General features: G+C 36.4%; 1 long non-coding RNA gene across 1 annotated transcript; it reads right to left on the minus strand.

The window, feature by feature from the left end:
* Positions 1 to 16,866: 16,866 nt before the first annotated feature.
* LOC107837410 (uncharacterized) lies at positions 16,867 to 19,848 on the minus strand. Its single transcript, XR_001663431.1, has 3 exons — positions 19,789 to 19,848; positions 19,525 to 19,659; positions 16,867 to 16,992 (listed from the first exon to the last, which is right to left on the minus strand). It is a non-coding gene; the product is annotated as an uncharacterized LOC107837410 (long non-coding RNA).
* Between the last annotated feature and the right edge of the window lie 434 nt (positions 19,849 to 20,282).

A 20,282-nucleotide genomic window follows, 5' to 3' on the forward strand; every position in this document is an offset into this window, starting at 1 on the left:
TGTCGTTACCACTAAGGGTGCCCCAACCAGTTATTAGGGAGCACTTACTTTTTCACATGATCAGATGATGATTGGGATATGTTCTTTCCCCCTTTTAATAAATAAATAAAAGAAATCCTAAATTATTTTTCATATAGTCACTCAAGTTAATGTCTGATATTACAATATCAGACATTTTGTCACTATTTAAATAGTGACAAAATAGTTTTTTGTAAGTTTAACAAAAAAGCAAATCCAGAAGAAATCACTGCATTATGAACTATTACTGTGATATTTATCAAATAAACTTTAGATGCATAACTGAAGTACTTTAGCTCTTCAGTAATTAAATTGTGGGGTTAAGGTCAGGGGTCAAACGTGCGTGCACGTGTGTGTGTGTATAATCCTTGAAGTGGCCAAGTGACGCAAGCGAGGAAAGGTAATCACTATTCACAAAGCAAACACTCTTTATTATAGGGATATACTGCAATGATGCAAGCCAGTCTTGCGTGAAATTGAAGAAGTGACTACTGTGTTTCCATTTCTTTTTTTCATTTGTCAGCTCTGCACACTTCAATAACAAGTTCAGTCCGTCACTCACTAAACTTGACTGACAATGTGTTATTGTATTCTATTTTTGGTCAGCCCTAACTTTTTTATTATTTCATTTCTTTGGGGTATCCAATAAAAGCATACTTTGATGACACCTGAAAACCTGTGTCTGTATCTGGAGGGTTGAATCCTTGTGATTGAGCGAGAGAGACCTCGCTTTGACATGCGACAAAAATACATCCAGGAGAATGGGTGATAAAGGGGTTTTTTGGGAGAGAGGCTGTCAGCAAAAATGAATTTCAGCACGAGAGGAGACGACATTGGCGACGGTCCACTGGTTCGGTGCATCCTTGTGGTTATTCACAGTGACAACTTTTCAAACATTGCTTTGCGTGACTTTATCTCCAAAATACTGTATTAATCTGAACCAATACAGTCTACCTGTGCTGGAGTAAGTATAAGTCTGACTTGCATTAGGTACAAAAAATATATATTATAGGTCTGGCATATAAATTATTGCAATGCACTTCACATTCTTCTGTTTCGTCTCTGCTTATTATAAAAACACTACCCGTACTTCTCTACAGACTCAGTCTTAACCTCTCATGTACAAAAGAAAAAAATACTGTCTTGGTTTTTAAATATTTTAATTGACACTCACTTTCAGCACTAGAGTGAGAAATTTGAAGAGTTTATATTTGGTTATATAAAAATGTTCTTTAGTCATGAATTTGACTTTTGTTCAGTGCTGCCAAAAGTTCTGACCAAGTTTATTGACAGGGCTCTTAAGGGTCAACTACTTTGTTCCTTAAAACTTAAAGAAAAGTTTCTGGGGGGAAAAAAAAAAACAAAAAAAAAAACGCTCTTTCATGCTGTCACTAGCTGGTTTGGAAGAGATGCACAAGGAGGTGTTATTGATTTGACAGACTCCATCCTGAAGTGTGTGCTTGAAGTCTCTGTATCCTTACTGACCTGTAGTGTTGACTTCCCAGTACTGTTGCTGTTAAAAGAAAAATATTTTTATGGTGTAAAGGAAGAACTCCCCTTTGACAATTTTTGCTGAAACAATTAATCAGATTAATCGTAATGAATCAATTGTTGAAATAATCGTCAACTAATTTAATAATTGATTAACAGTTAAGTGGAGCATACGGACTCAATAAAAAAGCCATTTGCTGAAATAACTAAATACTCTAAGCAATAGAGATGTTGATGTTGGTCTTCATTTCTGACCATTTAATAATTAATGCACAGAGTATAGCAGGTGAATAGCATAGAACCGAACAGAGGAATGACAGAATACAGAAATAAACTGGACAAATAAAAGCCCCAAGCAACACGTTTCACAATTCCTTTCCCGTTTCAAAATAAGTTATTTCTGCTAGTTTAAATTACATATTTCAGTAAGTTCTAAATAAGTCAGTCTTGTAATTTGTATGAACTAATAAATCAATTATTTCCTATGAAATATGCTGTTCTTAGCCTAAACATTATATTTAAAAAAAGAGTCCTACAATAGAAATGATCAAGAATGCTCTACAGGAATTCTGTTATTTCAATTAAGGCAATTAAATGTTTTTCTTTTTGACTTACTTTAAATGATTTAATTTTTTTTTTTGCTTACTTGTTTTTTTAATGAATTTCTGATATACTGTGAAATAGGTTTAAGTGACTTAATGAAAAATCTGCAGAATGCTTAAGATGTGAAAACACTTATGGCAGTAACATAATTAGAAAATTTGGAAAAAAAAAACTCAAACTTTATAATGTGTGGGACATAAAGTAGCGAAACATAAAAGATTTTTTTTTTTTTTGTAAAATCACCAATGCAACAGTTACTGGCACCCATAATAATTCAAAAATAAATAAATTAATCAATAAAAGAAATAACTGAATTTTCTTTTATTTATCTTCCACTTTTCCTTATTCAGTGTAATTACAAGATTGTGCCACAGAGGCAAATTAATTTCAAACAACCTTGAAAATGGAAAGGACAACCACACATATTATACAAGTTGGGCTTGCTAATTTTCATAACTTGGGAAAAGAAAAAAGATACTTGCTTTATTTTTTTTCATACCTGCAGCAAGTGCAATAAAAATTTTTTAAACCAACTGGAAAGGGTAAGAGAGCTAGGCATCTATATTTCAGATCAACATAAATGTTCTTGGAGGAATAGTCAAAGATCCTTTCTCTGAACTTTCCAACTTTGTAAAATGCCATACAGAACGTAATGTCTTCCAGCTTTTTCTGTGTAACAGAGCTTGACACCAACAGCGGGACAGCGTCGGTAGTCCACATTGCTGATAGCCAGGAAGGAGATAAATGAGTCCATTTCTATGCTTTTCTGTAAACAGGTTATGAGTCTGTTGGTTTTTCACTTTTCTTGTATTTTAACTATTAAACCAACTGGTAAACAAATGTTTATATCTGTTTTTAAAAGAATAGTAGCTTCTGTCTGTCATAATGTGGGGTTGTAGGCGGTGAGAAAGACGCTCGTAGGAACAGGCTGACATTTAGATTGACAAAGGTGTAATCAAATGTCAAGGTTTCTGTAATATATCTCATTGCACTACTTTGTATCAATCCCTTTACTTCAGGCTAGATGTGATTCGACAAGCAGGGTTAAAAATCTGAACCAACATAAAACATGATCTTACAGAATTAACAGAACTCAAACATTCTCCTGAGTGACGAAGAAGAAAAATAGTGTTCTCATACAGGTTTAGTAATCAGATAGTTTACTTAATTGACGCCTCCTCTGCCTTCTGATGTGTGCCATTACTTTTTTGTTGATTGGCAGTTGTAATACTGAGGTTTTGTTTTGTTTTTAAATAAAACAGTGCATTTTTCTTCAGCCAGTTTTATGGCATTTGTAAATAAAATATGGGCTTCAAATCATTCTCTCACTTCTATATTTCTTTTGTTCCGTTTCCTGTCATAGTCTCACTAGCTCTCCCTCATCCCACTAGACCCCCTGTCCTCACACTGCACTCTCTACAATGCATCTGACCAGCTTCCTGAAACACTTTCTTCCCTCTAGCTAAGCCCATTCTTCTGTTGTGTGCCCTACTTTCATAAAAATGCTGATCCCCAAGGTTTACCATTAGATGTTTTTGATGTTCTCACCCCCGTTTTATATTTATGTCCTATTTTATTGCTAACAAGTACAAAATATAACATTTTGTTTTCAAACAGTGAGACTATTGATCTTTGGAGTGTACAAAAGAATGATGGATTAGCGCAACGTTAGGTTTTCATTATATTCTAATCCTTTTCATCCCAAAGCAGGATCAAAGGACACAATATGGTGACAGCACAGGGAAAAGGACTCAATTCACTGACTCAGTAACAGTTAAAAGAAAACATGAATATGAGGGGTTTATTCTACAAAAGAACTTGAGAGGTTTTTCTACTTTAAATATTCAATATGCATTAGATACAGATCTGACCTACATATTTCACAGCTTTCAGCAGTAAATGCTCTTTTGTTGGGGTTGTACACTTCTGGTGATTGTTACCATGAGTGTCACACTGAGCAAGGAACTGTAAAATATCAACTGCGGTGTATTATTACAGACTATAGGGGGTCCATTTTGTGATGTTGGATGATGATGAGTCTCTGTCTATATTTGTGTTCTTACAGCTCTGTAGAGCTAATTTTACATTAAATTCCAATGGTTTCCGACAGTATATTTAAGTTTAAAGCTGACTTTTAAGAATTTTAAAAGCTGTCAATATGATGTTAAGAAGCTGCAAATTTTTTAAGACTCATTTCTGTTTGGGATTTGATTATCACTTTCCAAGGCCCATACTGCTATAATAATTTTCTTACTATTCATTTGAAAGGGTATTACTTCTCTGTTAAACACATTGGCTATGTTTGCCTTCATCATCTAAAGCATGAAGGCAAATACTTCAGAGCATGAATTAAGAATGTCCCTTAAATGATCATTCTTTAAAGATGATCATTTAATGAAATCCCTTTAAATGATCATCCCAGAATTATTTGTCTTTACAACTATGAAAAAGTGTATGAAAATGTTCATTTTAACACAAGTTATACTAACCATTAATTCTATTTTTTTTTCTCAAAACAAATCCATAATATTAACAAAAAAAAAAAAAAAGCAGAGAAAGAAACGGCTATCTAATGAGAAAACAGAACAAATGGCCCAGCATTACTTGTGACTTATAGTGAGAGGTAGAAATTGGGTGTGTGGAGTATGAAAAGCTCTAACAGCGTTACCATTGACTGTCTGTGTGTGCGAGATGCGATGTGACAGCTGAGCGAGGTTGTGAGGGCAGTGATGAATTCACAAATGCTAGCCCCAGGGATTGGTGGGTTAGTGGGGAAGGTGGTGGGAAGGAGTGGGTGGGTGACGGTGTACGGCTGGGGAGGCAGAGTGAGGGAGCTGGAAGGTTATCAAGGGCTGGAGAGGGCAAACTATCTGCAGTGCAGCCAGGATTTTTTTTTCTCCTCTATTCACCCCGGTATTATTAGACAAAATCATTCTTTGCTTTCCACAAATTCCTTTTTATCCAATGACAGCAGTGAAAATCACTGCAAATGCAAAAGCAAATGGGACTCTAGAATGCACAAGAATCTACTTAGGCTAACAAAAGCGTGGAAAGAAAATGATGTCAGTCAGTCTTTCTTGTCTCAGATTAATGGGTCAATCAGCTAACCCTTCTGACAACTTCCCAGAAATGTGTAAGGTGGGCCAGCTTAAATCTAACCACACTTTAACTCCTACAGGAATTCAAAGGAGGCGGGAAAGTAGTAGTTTTTTCTGACTAATCTTTTACAAATATGATGAACAACAAGCATAACAAAGGAGGATTAAAAGCAATACATAGAAAATAAGTCTACCACACTTTAAATATCCAGTCACATTTAGAAATTCTGACAATCATTAAGGAATCCATACATTTGAGGGGGATTTTTTAACCTGTGGATGTATTTGTGTACACCCATATCTACTAAAAGCACTGACATATCCTAACTTACAAGATTAAACAAATATGAATATAAAACAGTTTTTTGACAGATATGCTGTCACAGCATAAATCACTGCTTTCACCTGACAATGATTTTAATGTTATGTCTGATTGCTGTGTTATTTACTCCATTAGAAACATTTGATAGGCCACGATTCTCGAAAAGCCAGGTTAGCTTTTGCTCCATTCCATCTCGAGTTCACCCAAAAGACGTTAAGTGGCCATGGCCTCTTACACCTTACAAAGTGGTGCTTGCATGCATTGTGTTGAATTATGTGCTTGCTCCATGGCAACAGCAACAATGAAAGGTCACCACAATCTTTTTGATTTCCATGGTGCTGACACACAATTTCCATGTATTACATGCTTGCACCTTGTGTAACAATGTTACCAAGGGGTGTTCCTTCCATGAATTTCTACGAAACCACGTTCGTCTAGTCCCTGGAACCAAGTATGTAGCATCTATTTCAGATGTGTCTCTATTCCAGCACGCATTCACTTCTCAGCATTTATCGGGTTAAGGAGAAGCCTGACAAAGACTCACTGGCAAATTTATGAATCTATTGATAGCACATAAATGCGTCCAATTTGTGTGTGGCACATCTTCTAATTGTTACATTAAATGCAAAGACAAATTGCTTCTAAAATACAGTTACCACGAAACTGAGGATTCCTTACTAACGCAATTCTTAAGCATTTAAGCACTGCATTATAAAACGTAGTTGAAAGTGTATAACTGTTTTAAGTTACACAAATTACAAAAAACTGTCCGCTGAAAGATTGTGGTAGTTTTGGTGGAGGAGATGAGAAGGGAAGAAAGTGGCCTGATGTGCTACTGGGTTTACTAAAACTAGGCTGGGGAAGTTTTAATGTATCCTCTTTTGCCTGATATTTTTGCAACAATTTACATCTGTAATAAATCATTTTTTTCATTCAGAATGTAAACCTAAAGATCCTGCATGATTTGTTTTATTCACTTGTAAAAAAAAAAAAAAGAATCTATTGTTTTTCTTCACAGACATTTCCATGCATGTCTTGACCATTTTTCTTCTCTAAATCAATCTATTTAGCTACACATTACTTTTAATCAGAGATCTGAGTATATTATTTTAATACTGGCACAGTATTACTTTTATGTTGTAAATTCAGCCCTAGTGAACAACCTCTTTTTTTTTTGTTGCGAAATAAGCATTTTCCCACTGACCTTAACTTGCTGCTGTGAATTTCCAATTGTGGGACAGGAATGTGTATTTTTATTGCATTTACCTTATGGGAATAATAAATAAATGAACTCTAATAAACAGATGAATCTGTCTTGTACAAAGTGGCTGAAGCTCACTGAGGAATCTCTGTCTGAAAAGAAATCAAACACTCTTTATATTTATGAAGTGAAATTAATTGGATGCAACAAATCAAGCTTTTTTGTGCCCTCATAAAATCTAATGTTAGTAAAGTGCATTACATGGGCCTTGCATACATTTTACAAAATTGATACATTTTTATCTTCAAACATTTTCATATAAATTGATTAAATGGATACGGCATTTACAATATGCAGAAACGGTTATTTAGAAATATTTTTGTCATCTTTCTTTGCATCATTGTATCCATTTAATTGATTTGTTTTATAATTAAGTCAATACTTTTTTCTTTTTTTTTTTTTTTACTTTGTATTGCCTTTAGTGTATAATGGCAATACAAATGACCCACATGCAAAATCATAAACAGTAATCAGAATGAATAAGCAAAGCTGTTTACTTACAACAACAAATAATGTGCAAAATAGGACACTTTAGTATCTGAGTTCAGCTGGAGAAAGAGAGAAGTTGTTGGGAAAAATGGAGATGAACTGAGATGAATTTGAACCAGAGAGAATGGTTCCCGAGTAATGAGCTAATGTTGGAGGAGAGAGGAGATCTTGACAGAGGGTGTAGGAAGGTTCTGGGTTGGTGTGAAAATCAACAAGGGAACTTTAATATGGGAGGCACAGCGAGCACCCAAAATCAACTGGAGCAAAGTAACAGGAAGCATATTAACTCTTTATAAAGAAAGAAAAGAGAAGATACTCAAGGAGTGAGAACACATAGGCTTTACTCCATCCAGTAAGACTGATCATCAGGCAGAAGACAGGCTGCATCACAGCTCCTTAAATCCGCAGCACACAATGAGATCATTGCAGACAGGTTTGGAGTCTGCAGTAAGATGGACATGCCCTCCAGCAGATTTTCTGTTCCCATACATCTACACAAAAACATCTACACACCAGGATGCTAACAATTGTGATGAAATTCTTCCAGTCAAAGTCGTAGAAAGTTTCATCAAGTCAAGATCTGAGACTTTCTGTTAAAGTATTTATAAAGCAAAACATTTTTCTCGCTCTGATCACTCCCAGCTACAGACAACTGCAACTTGTCATAAAAGTAACAAATTACTTCTATCTACTGGACTTCATGTGCATATAAGCATCTGAATATATTTACTAAAACTGGCTTTGGGAATGTGGTAAAGAAATTATGTAAGCACTTGCAAAAAAAACACTGCTTTTTAATTAAGAAAAATATAAGTAATCTCTGAGCTTTAAGCGGAGAATAAATATTTCTTCTTATAATGCCTTCTTTTTTATCCAGATAGAAAAACTGAACATTCGTTATCCAAGTGACAGCATTTTGCCACTTTACATATTGATGTTATACTATATGTTTTGTTGTAATCTCACATTTATGTATTTTACGTTGACCAAAACCAAAGAGCATGAATGATGAAGAGTTGGTCTCACATAGCATAAGCATAAACTCCAAGCATTGGGGAGCTGGTAGACTGCAGAAAGTTGTTTAAGTATAAATTCTAATATCACAAATTCATAAGTAGATAAATAAATCAAACATTTAGCATTTTAAATGACCTCGCCATCTCCAGCTCAGTCAATCAACCCTGCCAATTAAACCAACTTACCCCAGTGAAGCTCAAATAAAATCTCTTATTCCCTTGTAGGAGATGTCTGACTGATAAATCAGTAGATGGAAGCTACACATCAAAATTGGACAAGGATGAGTTATGACAGGTAATGAGAAGTTATTGTTTAGAGCTTCACAAATGCATTTCAGTCCTCCCGTCCTTCCTCTCTACTTCCACCTGCCCTCACTCTGACTCTGGCACATTCCTCAGCTTAAGAGGATGACCAGTAATGCTACATTTAGAGCTTAGTGCTGCTGATAGACAGAGTGGGTTGTCTTTACTGCTTGTAGTATCTGTGTATTGAGTGCAAACTTGACACTTTGTGTTTTGTCTGTTTTATGTAGCCATTGGTGAAACCCATTCTAACTGGATTAATATTCTTACCATGCCTTTGATATGCTTTGATTTAATGTTTCTAATTTGAGAGCAAGTAAGGAAGTAAAAAAAAAAGAAAAGAAAAAGAAAAAAGTGTGATGCATAAATCCAGGTTAAGTGATCCTGGAAGCTGAAGCCAACAGCTAGTCTTAGAGGGATGCCAACAGTAATTTCCCTGCTTGTACTAAGAGCAGAGCATGAAACACATTTCCGGTCAGAGTAAGAATCTCACGCAAAAAGAAAAGCTGTAAAGTTTTAAAGGATTATAAAACAATGACAGAAAATTGGAGAGGAGATGGAGGTAATGTGTTGCCAACTCCACATTTAGGACAGATGTGCAGTGAAATAAATGACACAGCACACAAGATGCTAATACTGAGGTAATTACCAACCACTGCCACTCTGCTGCCTGAGCCTCGTAGCCCAGAGCGTGACTTAGGCAATGCTCACAGCCACTCTTCCATCAAAACTCTTCTCCCTTCCTGTCAGTGCTCTTGTCAGTTTCTCCTTGTCTGTATCATTATTGCACATATTGAAGTGGTCTGTCTTCCTTCCCACAGGATTCCAGATTATTACCATTAATTGCTAAGTTGACGAGGTAACACCTTAATGGGTTTCTACACTTGATTCAGCATAAAACGAATGTGCAATCAAACTGGCTATTACTTGAAAACATGTTTCTTCTGGAATTTTATAAATAGCATCCCACAAATGTTAGAGATCACCTCTTATTCTTACACTTTTCATCTCTTTGCTTTAACAAATGTATTTCAAACAGCAAACAGCCAGTTCCTCAAAAATTGAACTGCTTCATAATGACAGATTTATTCTAAAGCCCTGCTTGTGCCCTGGCTGTGACCCCAGCTAACAAAAATCACTCATAAATGCAGAGTTGCAGGGCATAAAGAAAGCTTGCTAATACATATGTTAAATTTTATGTCAGTGTTCACAAGCCTTCAGACTAACTGATTGCTACCCTTTAAGCAAGAATACTCATTACAATGAAACATGGTTCATTCAATACTGTTCTCATAAAACTGCCATGCTCGCTTATGAAAACCAAATTAAATTTGCTGAGTCAGCACAAAGTGACCACTAGGCAATCAGTCGGGACAACTCTTTCAAATATATAGGTTTTGGACATGTTAAAAATGGCTGTGTTACACCCACACTATGGGACATAAAATTTATTAAGTGTTCTAGGATAAACAAAAAGACAAACTTTAATAAACTGCCATCATTTGATTATCAACTAAGCCATATCGCTGAAAAAGTGTGTGAAAATCGAGTGAAAATTTATTTAGTGTGTAAACCTAGAGCATTAAGTAGATTGTAGAATTGTTTTTACTGTCATAAGCTTCAAACAACCAGCTCCTTCAAACTTAACAGCTGGTAGTAGTGCTTTTTTCCATTTTAGTACCAAATGTGCTGGTGCTTGGGGTCCCATCCTACTTGGTTCTGTAAAAACACTGCAAAGACTGAAAATACAGCCATATCATTATGTCACCAAAATGTTTCTTCAAGTAAATTATTCCTTCCTCTGGTATATACTGAATTTATATACGGTTTTACCTCTGTTGTGTTGAAAGATGCGTAAAAAAATTGTGTGTGTGTAAAGATGCTAGAGGCACACCGCGCTGAACATGTTGACAAAGTAATTTTTATTTCTTTATATTATTTTGCTCGACAACATAAAATACAAATGAGATAAATTGAATCGTATTGTTGTGTAGGTGTTTTACAAGGGCCATATATACTTTCTAAGCCAGGTTTGTCTTGTTATTTATAACAACTTGCTTCCATAATTTGACTTTTACTTTAAGCAACTATCATCTTATTTGTAAAATTGGTTTGCTTCGTCACCTGCAACACATTCCTGCTGTTGTAATTAACATATGCTAATGTATCAATAGGTAAATCAACACAGAGAAACTGAAGTATAGAAAAAAAAAGTTTTCAAAAGCGCAATCATTGAATAAATTTTACATGAAGGATCTAATGGAGCAAACACTGGGCTCATGGACAGCTGAATGCAGTTACAATAATTACATGGGGGACAAACATTATGATCTGCTTGGACAACTTATGAGATTGCATTTCCATGATAATGAGTGGACCAGTCTCATACCTCCTTCCAAATCCAACAGACGGCTAATTACGCGATGAAACATGGCTTAACAAGCGCACACACACACACACACACACACACACAACCCAATGCCTTGAATGGAGCCTGCGGAGACCCTTAAAGCTAATTTGAGGGAAATCTTTTGAGTGAGACATTAACACAGCACAAGTTATATGAAAAAAAGTCAATTAACATTTAACCAAGTGATGAAACCCAACAATACAAACAAGTGTGCCTCTGGGTCCTCATTAGACAGATGGAAATTATTAAAATAAGATAATAAAAAGACCGCCTATAGTGTGAGGCTTTGAAGGGTGAAAAAGTTAAAGATGTTGCCTTTCTACCAATAATGAGCATGTACAAAGGATATTCATAGAGTGGAAAATTGGTTCTAGTTTATTATGATTTTTACACCTTGCTACTACATGGTTTGTGTTTTCTGAAAGAGTTTCAGTTCAGTGTTTATAATCCTTTATTCCTTCGATTGTATTTCACTTTGTGGCTATGTAGAGGAGTGCAATATTGATTTCAATGCAGGTGGTCTTAGACCTATGCAGCTAATTTATCTCGTCTCTGTATCAAAGTAGAATTAAAACCTTTGGAGCAGAGGTTATCGCAAAAGAGAGTGTTGCTTCCAGAATGGTGATTCTGTCAACCTCTTGTATCATCCGTATAGCCAATTAATGAAGTCGTATATCATCATAAGTGCTGCATTCTCTGCAATTGTTATTTCAAAATTGTGATTTAGTCACCACAGACCCTCATTCTGTCACTTTACTGATCCAACTGATGAAGAAAAATTTGATTTTGGATTAGCTCTTCAACATTAAATGCTTTTGACCTTATCTATTTGAAGGTGTTCAATTTCAGTTTTACTCAGTAATACGCGTCTCATCTTAATTCCTCAACAGTCTGCCATGTCAAGACTCCTGCACATCCTCCTCCATGAAAAACATAATACAGTGTAGTGCTTTTGATCACTCAAAGCTCTGTACACTAGAGCCACATTCACCCAGTTGCACATACAAGAGGACCCATGAGACAAAACTAATATACATGCACAAAAGTGTACATACTGAAACTTGTCACGAACCCTCAACTTTCAGCTGACTTCTCCAGCTGAGTCACCATCACTCCAGGTTTATATTACTTATTAATAATATGCTGAAAATGTTTCTTTTTTTGTCATTTAAATTCAGAAATGAAACATCATGTGTTATATACTTTCCTAAACAAAGAGTGTTTTCAAGTGTCTGTGCTAATCTTATACAGAAGTTTAATTTTCAATTCAAAAATGTCAAAAAGTATATCCACGCCTTGTATGATGTTTGCACCTAGTACTTTATTGGGGTTTCTTTAGCATGAATTACTGCATCAATGCAGTGTAAGGTGGATCTGATCCACCACTGTCACTGCTGAGGTGACAGTGGTGGATCACCACTGTCACCTCACTTTCTTTCTTAACAGCAACCTGCTGTTAAGAAAGAGCAGGTTGCTTTAACAGTGGCCTTGAGCTCATCTACATGTTTGGTACTGGTGTCTTATTTTCCTCTTACAACACCGCACATATTCTCTAAGGGGTTTAAAGCAGGGCAGTTTGCTGCCCAATGAAGCACAGTGATACCAAGGTCATGGCAGTGTGGGCAGGTGTCAGGTACTGCTGGAAAATGAAACCAGCGTCTCCATAAAGCTTGTCAGCAGAGGAAAGCACACAGTGCTTGATGAAACACAGTGGACCAACACCAGCAGATGACATAGCTCCCTAAATCATCATCAGCCACTTTCATAGAACATCTTCATGATAAACCGACAGAAATGAGTTGCCTCTGAGCAGAGGTGTACTGCTCCATTGGTCCTGTCACAAAACAAAGAGACAACAAAAAGCTGCCTCAATCCCTGCTTGATGTGTTCTGAGAGAATGGACAAACTATAACATTCAATCTGATTGTTTATTGCTTCAAATTGATCATCATCAGCCAAGGTCTATGTAAGAAATTAATACTGTTAAAAGCCTGTAAAAATAATGTGCGACAGCCAAAACAACAACAACAAAAAAAAACATTAAAAAAAACAATTTTAACCATGCTTAAGCTCCAGCAAGCACTCTGACCTCTCATGTCTGGTGGATATACTCCAGAATTATATAAATGACCAACAAACAGCTCAGAGTTTGTTTGTTTTTTTACATTTGTTAATGCAGGGCTTTATTGTGTTGCTCCACTTTTAAGCTTCATCTTTATATTTTGTAGTTTGCTTTTCCTGCTCCATCTTCCATGTTAATGCAAACTTATTTAATGTTGCTTATAGTGTCAGTGACTGACAGGAGAAATGACATGATGAGCTGGAGTCACTCTGCATCACTCAGCTGGATGCAAGAGAAAAATGGCGAGATTTAATTTATGTTGCACTGGTAGGACAGGTTTCTCAAGTTACTGTTGAGTTTTTAATGAGGCTATTTGTTTTCGTAGGCCGAGCTTTATGAGACAACTTCTTTGTTGTCAGCCGACTGGACCTGTAGTGCTCCTTCATGTGTTAACAGGTCCACTCTGTCCTGCGATTTGCCTGACTGGAAAGGAGGAGAAATGGAGAAGGCATTTGACAGGACAGCTGAACTCACCAGCCCCTGGCCCACCTGGGAAATCCCTGGTAGGCTGGTTTGCCAGTCCACCCCTGAAGTGTTGACTGCACCAATGAAGGTCTGCTAAGAGTGAAATCAGCAGTTTTCCCTGCAGTAAGTAGGCTGTAAACTGTTTTTGTTATTGTAAAGATCTGTTTTTATTCATCTAATAAAATTGAAATATTTTCTGACAGACTAGGTTTGGGGTTTTCATTAGCTGTAAATTGTGCAATGAATATGTATGTATATGTATGTAATAACTTTCATTTTTTGAACTGAATTACTGAAATAAAGTAAAAGAAATTATGATGTCCTTATTAATTGGCATACATCTACGCTCACCTATAAATTTTGTAAACCCATGGTCACAAGATTAACATGCAGTATCACTTGTTTATGAATACTGTATTAGATTTTCCTAATGCATAAGATTCTCATCTATACTCACAGCTGTAGTAACACTTGATGGCATGATTTTCGCACTTGCTGCAGGGATAGACGCTCATAATTCATGTACTTTCCAGACAGATTCTTAATAAAACGCACCAAACCAGCAAGTAAGCGCTGCACCACATCTAAGAGTGTGTGCAAGGTTGTCAATTTGATGATTTATGCAAAGTATGAAAATTGATTTGTGGTAACTTCTTTTAGCATTTTTTTTTTTCATTTTCATCCATTTTAATGTGACATCATACATTTTAACTCTGCAAGTTAAATGAGAGCTTTTTTCTTCAGTGAAATATAAATTTGAGTTTGGATATTCTGAGATTTAACAACACTTTTTTTGCTTCAGTGCAGAGGCATGGATGGGCAGGATTTTTCAACCTTTTCACAGTTTCTACTTTAAATATCACGATGAACGAGCTGGTGGGGATTGGGTTTCTGAAACAAGGATATTTCAATAGTCTGAATATAAATTTGCCTTTCTGAGCACTGAATAAATTACTGAAAAATGTTCTCTCTGACAACTAGGTCATTCTTTTGACCATTATAGCAAAGTGACTTTCTTGTAATTTGTCCCCACATTACACTGTACATACACGAGTTATTAGTCAGTGCTGTCGATATGTTTCCTGCTATTCAGCATGCCATTAACATTATCTGCTCGTAATTGTACAGTGTGAACCTTTGCCTTTTGTTGCCAGAGGGGAGAGGGACTTGTCCCCACATCTAGGAACACCAGACAGCAAATATAAAATTAATATTTTATCATGCCCCAACGCCTGTCAGACAAATATAAGTGGACATCCTGTCAATAAAGTGTTGAAAGATTGATGAAATATTATTTCTCTGGGTGGAACATTGAGCAGACGGAAGTTTGGATACTATTTTTGGGGGAATGTGTTGATTCTTTTAAGATTTGGGTCATCCAACATTGACACATTGATACAGGCAATGCTGGTTTTGAAGGGTATAATGTCGTAGAACGTTTTTCAGTTTACAATTTGTAATATTCACAAAGCAGTTTATATGCGACTATATGGAAATCATACATGAACATTTGCGTGTGCAACAAAGTAGAGAAGGGCATTACATATTTTAGATGAATGGGCTAATAGGTTCGGCTATCGGAGCACAGTGGGGTGTTTAAATGACACACAAAGGCAGATGGATGAATTTAAGCTGTTCTAGCTTTAATCCTTAAATCATGTTTCTGTAGACATCACATTAATTTGTTATCAAATTGCTCAAGTTTGCAAAAAAACAATTATATTTTATCTCAATGCAGTATCGCACTGCATTGTCAATTTACTTTTCTGTAAATTGCAAAACCATTTTTTCCAAACACAATATTAAATATTACATTTTACCCAAAAGCAGTAGTTTACATTTGAATAATTGAATAGTTCAAATAAAGGCTATTATTCAATAACAATGTGATAAACAGAACAAAAACCCAAGTGAAAGGCACATAATATGCTCACCGATCTCAATGCGACATGTTTGGGACAACAATATGGTGGGTTTCAGTCCGGACATGTGGGGCACTAGATAATGTAACAGGGCATATTTTTTATGCTTTAACTTCAATAAGATGAACTTTCATCGTGAATAAAGTAAGAATATACTATATTTTAGTCGTTACCTTCTGTTGAACGGAGAACGAGATGAACTCCCAAGAAACCAATAGCCAATAAGAGCTAGGCTAACGAGGTAGCGCTAGGAGTGCTCGGCAGAAAAACTGAAGCTCAGTCTTTTAACTCACTTCAAAACTTCCAGCTTAGAAGTCGAAAGATAAAGAGTAATTCTATCTGCAAAAGGATTTGTTTCGAGTTCGTATCTATTACTTTTTTCCGCCTGAACCAACACGGACTCTCACGCCGCACAGCTTTGCAGTTTCCTCCTCATGGCGGATTTCTCCCGCACACACAAAACAATGCTGCAGACACGAGAAGAAGGCGGGACCTACAGCGACAGTTTGAATTCTGATTGGTTGATACGCACTGGAAACTACACTTCCTATTGGTTAGGTAGACTACCTAGCTTCCATAACCTCTGTTTTTTAAAGAGGCATCCCCATTTTATGTGGGTTACACGTGTCCGTCTTGTTCTCAAATTGCCCAAAATCTCCTTCTAAGATATCTTTCCCAGACATATGACCTCTATACTTCAATGCAGTTTGTCCAAAGAAATTAGATATTATCTCTGTGTTTACAAGTATGTGTATGGAGTCATGTAAAACACAATAAAAGCTGTTTGTAACCATATGCAGGAACCATAAAAACAAATAAATTATAATTTTGATAGAGGAGAAAAAAGTGAAAAAGCAATCTTCAAAACTGCTAACTTTTCCACAAAAAAAGCAGGAAAATCATGAAAGGGGATGAAGTGAGGAACATATGCAAAGCAAGAATGGCTTCAAGATGGAATGAGCAAGAAAGTACAATTATTTATTTTTTGTTCTCACAGTACATCACAATATAACACGACATATTTATGTGTCTTAAGCAGATATAACTACAGAGAGAGGATACAATTTAAATATGTTAAATATTTAGTAAACATACTCTGGACTTGGTTGGCCCAGTCAAAGGATTTAAGGACAAAGAAGCTCCGGGAGACAACTATGGGAACTCAGAAGTTGCCCAGGAAGTTCTGTGAAGAATCTCAATGTGGTTCAGAAAGGTAGGCCTCTTGGGTCTGAAGCTTATGATGTAAAGGTTGCTCAAAGGGTCTGAATCATAATCGGAGAACAGGAATACGTTGGAACCTTCTGCATTAGATAAGGTTAGCATTACACTTGATATCTTACCAGTACAGTTGACCATCAGGTGTTGAGTGGTTATCAGACAGTGCCTTATGTTCTTAGAGATGGATTAGGAGATTACCCCCAGGTGACTGCAAAACAATGCCCAAATTATGCCCCCAGGAGGCAGATCTGCAACTTGGAGAACAGGTAAATAAGAACTCCAACCACACTCAAGAACAGAAGCAGAAATTCAAACATAAATTATCATAGTTTTTCAATCCACCTTGTAATAGCTGAAAAAATTAATGTGGAACAGGTGCAAAATGTGTGCAAGAAAATAGAACCAATTGCATTGTATTTAATTCCATAAAAATGACTTCCATCTGAAGTTAGATATTATGTTCACATTGAGTCTACCCTAGTTTGCCAGAAAATTGTATTTTCCCCTCATTTATTTTAATGCTTAGTTTTATAATATACTTTTACTGTATGAATACTTTTAGTCACTATCTAATAGTTCAAAGTTCATATTCCAAATCACAATCTATTAAATGATGCATTAAGTAGATGCCTTCCTGAATTCAATCAAATGAGTTAAGAAACACGCAGCATTTCTCTGATTTTTTTAGGAGGCTAACTTTTTAAACATTTTAATTCAGATCAAAGTCAAATTCAAAAATACTTTATTGATCCCAAAGGGAAATTGAAATGGGTTGTAACTCATATTAACTCCAAATTCTTCAAAGACTTTTTTCTTGATGGTGATGGCAAAGTTTTAAAATAAAATATGGATCCATGAGTACTTGTCCAATCAGATCCTGAATTGACTTTGTTTAAAGGACTAATGAAAAGAAATGATAGTGTGCTCTTTCTGCCTTTGTGACATTTTCCTTGTAGCTGTGGGTCCATAGACATGTGCCCATAGGGCTGCCTGAAGGATTATAGCTCTTCATGAAGCCTGAATGGACAGTCAAAATAGATAATTGGAGAAAAATTAATTATATAAAATACTTACTTTTCTCATTCATGTGTGTAGTCTACATGGATAATTATGAATGAAATGCATTCATTGCTTAAAATGTGAGAAGCAAATAAATACATTTCTGCATAAAATGATTTTTTTTTTATGCTTTGGCTTTTGCTTTCAAAAGCCAAAGTAAGTTATCTGTCATGATAAGTAATAATACACTCATCCACAACATGGGCATTTAAGTGACTGTGAGATAGAGATATTATCTCACAGAGCCCCACACAAAACCTGTCCCTCAAGATCTGCTGTTGCAGCTTCACAGTTCGTCTCCAATTCCCTGACATTCTAAATAAACAGACTGCATGTCAAGGCAAATGCTGCACATTTCTGTACAGAGAAACCCACAAGCCAAGGATAGAGCGACCACACAATATTAGTTGTGACAACAACAGACCCAAATGCCTGGAACAGCCTTCAGTGGATTTGACATGGTCCCATCTTGCCGGATGTGCCAAACTCCTCTTGAACTTTTCTTCCTCTTATTTTGCGCTGAGGAACACAGTGAGCCTCAAGCAGCTCCTGCATGAGTTTGAAGTAATGTGCTTTGCCCTGACAGTGACGATAACGGGCCTAAGCTGGGGGCGAAGGAGGAAAAAAAAAAAACAACTCTAAGCTCTCAAAAGAGCCTACTGTGTGCATGAAGGTTGGCTGTGTGCCTTTTTCCCAAAAGGACTGAAATGGCTATTGTAAAAATTTAGACTGAGAAATGATCTTTTAAAGCTCTCCTCAGACAACGTATTCAACAAATGACCAATTCGTATAGAAATTACAGTCCTTTGCAGCGTGTTCACAGACTTTGAACTTTTCACAGTTTCTCAGGATTCAACAAAACACTTCGATGAATTTAATTGGAATATTTTGCGATGGATGCAAAGTAGTGCATAATAAAAAAAGTAAATCTGGTTTTGATATTGTAGCAAGTCCTTGGGGCTGTACCCTTACCAGCTTTATCCATCCAGACAAGCAACATTTTTGCTCAGTCAGATGGAGAGTACTTGTGAGAATTAGTTCCAAGTCTTAGCACAAATTCTCCATTAGATTCAGATTTGAAAGTATTCTATTGTCAAGCTGTGACTGTATGTTTAAAGTTCTCGTCATGCTGGAAAGGGAAGTTTTTTACTGCCCATAACATTTTCTTCCATCATTTGACTTGCACATCCTTCCCTGTTCTGGAAAAAAATAAAAACTCTCCTCACACCTGATGAGAGCAACTGTTTGCTTTAAAAATGTCCATACATTTAAAGACTTAAACTTCAATTCATTGTAGGGTTATTTTTTCCTAAAGTGAGTATTACATTTAGTGATCAGACTATCTCAGTAATTCTTCTTCATCTAACTGTAATTTCCTCTTTGCAATAAATGATAAATGGTACATTTCCTTTCTGCAATGAGCTATTGATGGCAGTCAGACTCCAAGCAAAAACTCAAGAACAAATTAAACTTTTAATCCAGAGGTTTTGCATGTAAATCAAATATTTGCATAACAAGAAGTTGGCATAACACCTTCTGATCAGCTGATTACCATAGTGATGAAAATCTTCAAAGGGAAAACTTTTCCTTTCTGGGGTGGAGCTTAGAGTTATAGGTTATAAGCTGCAATATTGACTGTCTCTGAGGGCATGTTCTGCTCGGCAGCAAAGAATGTGGGACACTCTGCTGTTGATTATAATGAAGAGGAGAAGAAGGCAAAAGCTTACTTTTGGAGTTGGAGGTATGGGGGAGCAAAAAGGAGCAGTCTCTTTTTGCTTCTTGACAGAGCTCATTATCTTTTCCAAAAGGTGTTGGAGGCTTTAAAAAGCAGCAGGAGGTAAGGAAGAAAAAAAAAAAAAGACCTGCCCAGAATATATTCAGAGAAGTTAGATATTTGTGCTGCAGAGAACTTTACAGTTAAAATCCATTTCTTAATTATTCCTCCAGGACAATTATTCCCTCTCAATTCCCAAATGCAATAAAACACTCACCATATGGCACCTTTGGCAAAGGGCATTAGCCCGCACCTCAACAGGCAGGCATGAAGTGAGCCTATAGCTGACTGAAATGTGCTGACACCTCACTTCTTGCAGCAGCCACAGGGGTAGGGGTAATGGGAGCAGTGGGGATAGAGTGATTACTGGATGAAAAACAAGCATCGCCTGTTTTCATTTGCTGCAACAGATGCTCATTTTTTGCAGTTATTAATAACTTAAAATATTTCAGCTAATACTCTTATTATGGTCTGTTGAGTAATAAACTGGTTGATTTTGAAGTTTTTGGCCTTCTGCAGTCCATTTTTTGCGGTGTGGGGTCCTTGCCAGATATCTCCCTCTCTTCCCCTCTCCCTTTTTCTTATAGTGCTACTCAGCACTGCAGCACTGTAGCAACAGGATAGATCTTTCCCCTAATATGCGTGTGTGTGTGTGTGTGTATGTGTGCAAGCGTGCGTGCGTGCGTGTGTGTGTGTGTGTGTGTGTGTGTG

The sequence above is a fragment of the Poecilia formosa genome, unplaced genomic scaffold (assembly GCF_000485575.1).
Source record: "Poecilia formosa unplaced genomic scaffold, Poecilia_formosa-5.1.2 Scaffold141, whole genome shotgun sequence".
Classification (NCBI taxonomy): domain Eukaryota; kingdom Metazoa; phylum Chordata; class Actinopteri; order Cyprinodontiformes; family Poeciliidae; genus Poecilia; species Poecilia formosa.